The sequence below is a fragment of the Pteropus alecto genome, unplaced genomic scaffold (genome assembly GCF_000325575.1).
Source record: "Pteropus alecto unplaced genomic scaffold, ASM32557v1 scaffold87, whole genome shotgun sequence".
NCBI lineage: Eukaryota > Metazoa > Chordata > Mammalia > Chiroptera > Pteropodidae > Pteropus > Pteropus alecto.
Genome location: NW_006443225.1, coordinates 18,633,376 through 18,641,945, shown reverse-complemented (window position 1 = coordinate 18,641,945; position 8,570 = coordinate 18,633,376). Strand labels below are relative to the sequence as shown.

At 49.3% G+C, this 8,570-nt stretch overlaps 1 protein-coding gene and 1 long non-coding RNA gene across 2 annotated transcripts in view; one reads left to right on the top strand and one right to left on the bottom strand.

Annotated features, from left to right (window-relative positions):
- Nucleotides 1-8,570, top strand: part of LOC102893208 (hairy/enhancer-of-split related with YRPW motif protein 1) — a 146,132-nt gene that overhangs the window by 133,319 nt on the left and 4,243 nt on the right. The gene's annotated exons all lie outside the window — the stretch shown is intronic.
- LOC112472589 lies at nt 4,976-7,291 on the bottom strand. Its single transcript, XR_003043671.1, has 2 exons — nt 5,885-7,291; nt 4,976-5,414 (listed from the first exon to the last, which is right to left on the bottom strand). It is a non-coding gene; the product is annotated as an uncharacterized LOC112472589 (long non-coding RNA).

Genomic DNA, 8,570 nt, shown 5'->3' with positions numbered 1-8,570 from the left:
CCGGGGCGCCTGGGCCCCCCGGCCCGCGTCCCGGCAGGGGGTCCGGCCGTCCTCCGCCCTCTGTGAGCGGCCCTCACACAATGGGGGGAAGCGTGGTTAGGGCGCCTCGGCCCTTGCCAGGTCACACGGGAGGGAAGAGAGGGAAGAGAGACAGTCATCAGATAGCCTCCTGGCGACAGCTTGGGGACCCGCCCCCGCGGGACGTCTGCGCCGAGCGCCCGCGGCGCCCGGGGAACGTGCTCGCGTTGCGGTCTCTGCGCGACGAGCGGGCCCCGCGCTCTCCGCGTGCGGCGCCAGGGGCTGCGGTAGGGGACAGCGAAGTGCTGCGACAGCAGGCGAGGCGGCCAGGGCCAGGAGCTCCCGCTCTGCACCCCGCTCTGCACCCCGCTCACGGTCACGGGCTCGGGGAAGCTCCCTGCGCATGCGCCCGGAGTCTCGTCCGAGGTGATGTCAGATAGATTGATGGAAGGGATGCTTCATTACGTGTATGATAACTTTATTGAGATGTGCCACGCAATTTCCCGTTTAAAGTGGACGATGCGTTCGTTTTTAGTATATTCACACATAAATGCCACCATCGCCAGGGGCAATTTTAGAACATTTACATCCTCTTAATCCTGCAAACTTTAGGTTTCGCTCCCCCACACCCATTCTTCCTTCCTCAGCCCCCCGCTCTAAGCAATCATAACGCTACTTTCTGTCTCCTGTAGACCTGCCTCTTATAAACATTTGCTATAAATGGAATCCTGTGCTGTCATCTTTGGTGACCGCTTTCTTTGATTTACTTAGCATGTTTCCGAGGTTCCATAGTAAGTCAGTACTTCCCTCTTATTGCTGAATCATGTTCCAGTACATGAGCTATAAATATAAACGCATTTCGTTTATTCATTCATCGGTCGATGGACTTTTGATGGACATTTCCACCTTTGTGGCCATTACGAATGATGCTGCTATACACCTTCACATGCAAGTTTTTGTGTGAACGTGTTTTCGTTTCTCTTTGGGAAATACCTAGGAAAAGTGCTGGGTTGTGTGGTCAATTTATGTTGAACTTTCAAGCAAACTGACAAACTGCTTCAAATTGGCCATAAGTTCCCAGACAGCAATGCACCAGGGTTTCAGTTTCTGCAGATCTTTGCCAACACTTGCTATGGTTTGTCTTTTTTTGTCATTGCCACTGTGGTGGGTGTGAAGCGGTTTCTCAGCTTTTCCAGTGCTAAATTTCTAAAGCCTTTATGAGTGTGAGAACTGGACCTTGCATAGTATATTTCAGAAAGGTCATGAATGGTAGCTTACTAAATCAGCTGCTAAAACACAATAGCATTACTATTTCCAATGAAAACTGAAGTGGAAAGTAATTATTTACAAACATGTATCTGACTGATACCACAGAGCTGGCGAAAAAAGCTCCAGTTAGGAGCTGACTCCATCTGCTACTTCCCCCACCCGCACCCCACCCCATCCCTAAATCTCAGCTTCTACTGTCTGTAACAGACGAGTTATTCTCTTACTATGTGATTAAAAATGACCCTGTATATTCAAAAACTTCAACTGGCAGGAAAACGTTACGCTGGTTTTGTGTTGTCCAAACCCAGCGTTATTTTCCTGGAGCCAGGGCGTTTGATCAGGTTTCAAGTTTATTTAGATATAAGCATAAATTCTCATTTATAGGAAACTGCTTTTATAATAACAGGTATAATGTTTCTGTTTACATGACTAGCTGCAGATCACCAAAGGGGTGGGTTACCATGTTACATTTTTTAAAAAATTCAGACGGTAAGTGGTATTTATAGCAATGAAGGAGTGGGGAGAATCCCCTCTTGGCTTAACCTAGTTATTTCTCAAATTCAGAAATGACTATCGTGCCCTTCCATTTATTCCAATGTGGTATTTTACTTAAGCAAAGATATATGTTGCAATGATGATGAAAGCAGGGATATACTGTAGCTTCAAAAGGCCATATTCACGCAGGTGAGCAGCAAACGTGAGAGGTGCCCCCACCTTTGCTGGTGTGGCAGTCATTCTCAGGCTTGGCTACAAATCCTTAGAATTGCCCAAGGATTCCACCTACGCTACACGCCATCCCAGACGATTTCAATCTGAGTGCCCAGTTTTTGTTGGGACTTTGTGGGACAGGGGAGGCTAATTTCAGTATTTTATACCAGACCCGCCAGTAGATGCTAAGTTCAGCTGGGGTTCGAGCCGGTCTCACCCATGGTTCTCAGAGAGTGATTCCAGGACAGACAGCATCACCTGGGAGTGGATCGAAATGCTCGTTCTTGGGCCTGGCCCAGACTTACCAAGTCAGAAACTCCTCGGGGGATTCTGATGCATGCTCATGTGTGACAGCTACCCATCTAACGGGAAATTCTCCACCTTGGCTATACATTAGACTCACAAACAGTCTGATGCCTGGGTTCTGGTCCCAGAGATGACGATTTTCATCGTTTTGAGGTATGCTATAAGAATTGAGATTTAAAGGAAAAAGCGCCCCAGACTACTCTAATATGTGGCCAAGTTGCGAACTCTAGGTCTAAACCAGAGGTTCGTAATGTCTGGTCCTGAACCGCGGCTGTATTTCCTGGGAGCTAGTTTGATACAGCCTCCTGAGGCCAGGGAGGTTTACAGAGCCAGACCCTGCAGGGGGCCCCGAGAGCCTGCATTCTTATGCCCTCTGTGATTCTGATGCTCGCTGAAGGCTGAGCCAGGTCTCCAAACAGTGTAGTTCTAGGGTCTGGGGTTGGAATACGTACATATTTTTGGATGAATCATAGTTCAATACAAAACTTTGGAGTAGGCCCTGGAGGAACACGGTGTGTCTATATAAGTAATGCGTATTATTAAGTTATATTATTACCACCGCGGCGTTCACCTAATGTTTAATTATTTTGCCTTGGTAGCCTTGAAGGATGGTCTTATGCTTTTATCTTTTATTTGCTCATTTATTCAGGTTTCAGAGGCCTGAACATTTCATGTGACGTTGACAAAACAATAGCTCCCTTTCTCCTTCGTGGTGTACCCTTCCCACGGGAAATCTGTTCTGAGAGTCCAGGCTTCTCGAGGAGGCAGTGCCTTTCTTAACACAATGTGGAACCATCACCACCACCACCAAAACCATCCCCAAATTCAAATGGCCCAAATAATGAATTTGACATAGATCCTGAATTAATTAGAAAAGTACAAAGTCCTTATCATTTGAAAGATCCTGGCTGACTTCAAAGACGCACAGCCAAATATCGTGTATCTCATCACGATCTTTTGATAGACTCGAAGCCAAGACTTCTCCTCACCTGTCCTCCGTTAGAGCGAGGACAAACGGTTGTCTCAAACCGTGGTTCTTTTTATGTGGTCTTCGGACCAGCAGCAGCAGCAGCAGCACCTTGCCCTGCAGGTAACTCTGATGCGTGCTAAAATCTGAGAACCACGGTTGTAGAGCAAGCGAAGCAACCTGGGAATGATTCTCGGCTCTACCTGGCCGGGCAGTAGTATCTCCCTTTGGTGACGTGTCAGGTACTGCTCGGGGTTCTTCCAGAACCCCTAGCCCTTTTTCTTTCCCTTTCTGTACCACAGCCCTAATCCAGGTTCACTCCTGGCCGATTCTCAGTGACCTCTAGGACTTTTCTCCTGTGTGTGTGTACTATGTTTGTACCCCCTCAACTCTAGGCGATGGTGCTCACAATCTCCCTCTTCTGTTCCGAATCCGACGAGGTTGTCTTCTGTTTGACGGTCCCCTCATTTCCCCTGGACCATGCCCCTCCTGCCCGGTTCCCTCATCCTCGGGGATCTGCTCCCTGCCACAGCACGGGCCTCCACGCCCTGTCCTGTTTCCTCTCCTACCTCCACGAATGCCGCAGATACCAGCAGAGCAAATCCAGGCGGCAGTTGCTCCTGACACACTGCGCGGAAGTGTCTCATCCTGCCTGGCTCGTTCTTCGCTCAGCATCTGTTAACGTGCGCTTACTCTCTGGCTTGCGCTTACTCTCTGGCTTGCGCTTACTCTCTGGCTTGCGCTGAAAAAAATGTGGGTTCCATGAAGAAACACACGGAGGAAGCAAGGTGAGCATTCCTCCTAGAGAACTACCTGGACGGCCTTGCAGCTTCTTCACCTGTCGGTCTTGTTGCAAAGGAAAATCAGACAGAAAATGCTGGCAGACGCGACACGTGATGGGCTCTTGTTCAGCCTTCTCTAAGCTCCTCGCTGCGTCCACTCAGGTTAGTGCTGTGGGCCTAAGAGTGTCCGGTTCAAGAAGGACACTATTTAAAGTCTATAATAGGCACCTTGTGTAGAAAACTCTTAGTGCTTAACTCTAAAGCAAGGGGTGTGTGTGTGTGTGTGTGCGTGCGCATGTGCGCATGTGCGTGTTTTAAGGGGATCTAAGTTCACGATGATAAAATCCAAAGAATTGTTAACGAAGCTTCTCTTTTCAAATACCTCCTGTTAAGATCTGAGGAAGGACTCCATGTTCCCCAGAGCGGGCCTCAGAAAGGGTGGGTGATGCGCCTGGCACCTGGGAAGCTTGCTCGCGGTTGCAAGGCTGGCACAGGGAGACTTCGGTGACTGAGTTCTGGGTATTGGGCCTGATGGGCAGATGCAGTAGAGGCCTAACGAGAGGCGTCCTGGGTTCGGTTCCTTTGTCTCATGTACCGGTGGGAGGGTCAGTGGGCCAGTTCTCTACAGTGGGGGTCTGGGGCAGGGATCGACCACCTCTTCATTCTGTTGTCACTTGACGAGTAGCTCATAAAGGAGGGGACAGGAAGGACGCCTCCAGACGGAAACCCCACGCTCCTGTTAAATGGCAACACTAACCACAAATACCAAGCTCTTTGCCAGTTATTTAGAAAGAGATCTGTCCTATTTTCAATCACTTATAATTGGTAAGGGATTTTAAAAAGTTAGTGAAAAACAGAAAAATATGTTTGATGTTGTATAAATGGGGCCTTTTAAGTGGGAAAAATTTGCAAAAGTCTCTATCTCTTTCGATTACTTACAAGTAAAATATATTTTAAAAGGTTTAGAACAGAACACAACTATAACAGAAATGCCTACTTACAAAGGTTTATGAACATTCCGTAAGTTTTGAAATAGAAACTGTCTTGGCCAACTCAGGCTGCCAATAACAAAATACGATAGACCGGGAGGTGTAAACACACAGCTGTCCTTCCGCGCAGTTCTGGGGGCTGGGTCACAGACTCCTCCTCACTGAGTCCTCACTCGGCAAGCTCTCCCGCGTCTCTTTGTAAGGGCACCGATCCCATCGTGAGGGCCCCACCTCCAAACGCTGTCACACTGAGGGCTGGGGCTTCAACATATGCGTTTGGAGGGAACGCAGTGCAGGCCATGGGGAGACCGATGCCCAAACACCTTTCGTGTCTTTCTTCCTCTTATAACTGCAATATTTCCTGGCCCCAGGGGCCTTTGAATACAAGGTCACATTAAATGCCCAGATTACAATGACTGAACCCTTCCCGCCTGCCTGTGGCGCCTTGGTCCCTCCTCAAGTTCTCAGGCCCCTGGGCAGTGCTTCATTGAGGTTCAGCACCTCGGTCACCACTGCCAGGCTCCCCTTAAGACTGCTGCCTTGCCGAGCCCCTCATCTCCCCTGGTGCCTTTCCCTGGACCCTCAGGGCACCCTTTGGTGATAAGCATGCATGCGGGGGTGGGCGGGGGGCGCAGAGTGATCCACTCTGCGGCACGTGACTTCTCAGAGCTGTTCGAGCTCTCGTGTGCCCCGAGATTGCCAGGTTCTCCAAACGTATTTGAAAACAGATTCTTCTGTTTATAGAGAATCTTGAGAGATGCATGCTCTGTGAAACGCACTCTAGCATTTTAAATCTCCTTTGGTTCGTAATAAAGAAATTCACCGAAAGGAGTAAGAAAACCTACCAAAGCATCCTCTTAGGTGGCCCAGCCCAGCCCACGATGAAGCAGCCCGTCACGACCATCACCATCGTCGTCATCACTCAGAAGCCTCAGGCGTAACGTCTGGGTACCATTTCATGAAATGTTTTTTCTCGTTCTACCATTAAAAGACAATACAAATGTGAGGGATTATTCTTATTGTACAGATGAGGAAACAGGCTCAGAAAGAGGTCATAGGTGCCAGGTGACACTGCCAGGGAAGGGTGACAAACCCACGCAGGCGACTTGGAACCCTTTCCTCCCGCACCACCATACTGTGGCCTGTTGGGCTTCCAATTAAACGGTTCCTTCAGGGCGAACGCCCAGGCGTCTTACATCTGACCTCCATTAGGAGCGTGGCATGAGAGGCCACAGGCAATCTGGTGCTGGACGGAGCATCTAGGGAAAGCAGCAAGCGTGAGGGACAGAGGGAAGCTGGCACTCGATCAAAATTCTGGCCTGGCAGTTTGGGGCGACGCTGCCTCGTGGCTTCTGACTTGGCGTGTTCCCACAGAAGCAGCATCTCTGAGCTCGGTAGCACGTTCCTTATTTATACACATATTTACAGCACAGCCTGCTCAGGGGAGGGTCCTTAATAAAAAACTCAAAAAGCACAACTTTCATTAATAATGGAGAGCAGATGCTTATGTTTTAGCTCTGCTCAAAATAGTCTACTGCTCCTAACAAGCACTGGTTCTTGTCATCTTAAAAGGGTATCACTTTCTAGAGACACTGTTTTTAATATGTCCAATTACTAGGTAATTAGTTCTCCTTTGAACCTCGTCAGATGTGGAACAGAGTACTCACTGGTAAATCAGGAATATTAATAGCTAATCATGACAGCTGCTGTGTATTAAGTGTTATATCAATGGCCAAGCACCATGTAAAATGCTCTATGTAATTGATCTTATTTAATCTGTGACATTGGAAAAGAATCTGTTGGATGACTGCATAAGAACCGGAGCTGATAAGGAGAAATGTGACATTTTAATGTAGACTTAGATTTTGACAGAAGAGTAATAATGAATGTGGGAGAAATATTTTGTTCGGGTACCAGAGGGGGGTCGGGCATCCTCGCCCCCACGCTGTGATCCTTCCTCTCGCCCACCTACCTGACGTGTCCTGGCTGCTGCAGGGCAGCAGAAATGGGCCAGAGCAGGAAAGGCTGGCTCACGGCAGAGTCCAGGGGCCGGGAAAATTTACAGAATCACAGAGGGGTGGCAGATGCACTGATTTCTGCAGCAGGGTGGCCTGTCCCTTGGAGGAAGAAACTGAATGTCAGAGGAACTTCTGGAAGGCAGAGGGGTGGGTGGTGGACAAAAAGGAGCATGGGACGCCGGCCCAGTTCTGTGACTCCAGCAGCCCCGTGAGCAGGAGCAGAGAAGGCAAGCAGTGGGACGCCGGCCCAGTTCTGTGACTCCAGCAGCCCCCTGTGAGCAGGAGCAGAGAAGGCAAGCAGTGGGATGATCTTGGGTGGACAACTGACAAGTGGCATATGGTGGTGTATCAGGGAGCCAGGGCTCCTGGTGTGCCGGCAAGAACAAATCTCAGAGGGCAGCCTAGACAGGAGGGCTGAAGAGGCCAGAGGAAGGGCCGAGGGGCTGGAGGTGGAGGTGAGGTGGATTGAGGTTCGTCGGGAGCCAGGTGACATACCGGGAGGAGGACCTGAGAAACATACATACATATTAGGCTCAGGCGTCCCAAACGTATTACGATGGCACTGAGGTCAATCATTGAGGAAGGATAGAAATGGAGAAGCTATCGGCAGAGGTGAGAAAAGCTGCATCATCCTCAACGACATGTATGGAGCATTCCATCCCTGGCGACCGCAAGGTCAGCAGTCACAGACGGGCCCTCGGCGGAAGGCGAATCGCTCTGCTGCGTGAGGGATGGAGAAGCCCGGACTTCCACGTTCAAAGCATCCAGCACGGCTGCTGCTACGGTCCTCGGATCGGGATTCGGGATCTGGATTCGGGCCGAGATCTCAGCTGCCTTATTATTATTTTTTTTTAAATGTCTTTTTTGGAGACTTCACCTAGCACCTCGTGCATGCCCTGCCACCACCCAGGCCGGAGCTGTGGTGTGCGTGCGTGTCTCTGGGTGAGACGTGCAACCCCGCCCCGCCCCCCTGTCGCCCGCGGAGAGGACCTGGCCGCCAACGCCTGAAAAAATGCAGCAAACAAAAACACAGAATGAATATCCCCAGGGGCCACCCCGCCAACCCCCGCCCCGGCCAGCCGAGGAGGCAGGCGCTCCACTTCCCCGGGCAGTTCCTTCCACCCCGGGGGCCGGGAAGCCCCCGCGGAGGCGAGACCGCAGCAAGTGGGGGGACACGGCCTCAGAAACCGAATATAGAGAGAGGGTTATATATTATTATATGAATATATATGGATATTTCTTTTGGTCAATAGAGCATTCTATCAAGGAATTAATTTCTATTTATATTTCAACCCCTAATGATAAAGAGCTTTGCTAAACAATTGTCATTTTAGTTAATCTCTAAATATCAAAGTAGATGTTACATTAGTAAGAAATAGTCATTTAATGAATTTAAAAAAAGAAAAGATAGATGGACATGTCATAGCTAAGATATTTTCAACAAATTCTAATAGAAAAATATATTGAAGGATGGTGATTGTGTAGACTGGAACTGTGAAGAACTTGACTTGTT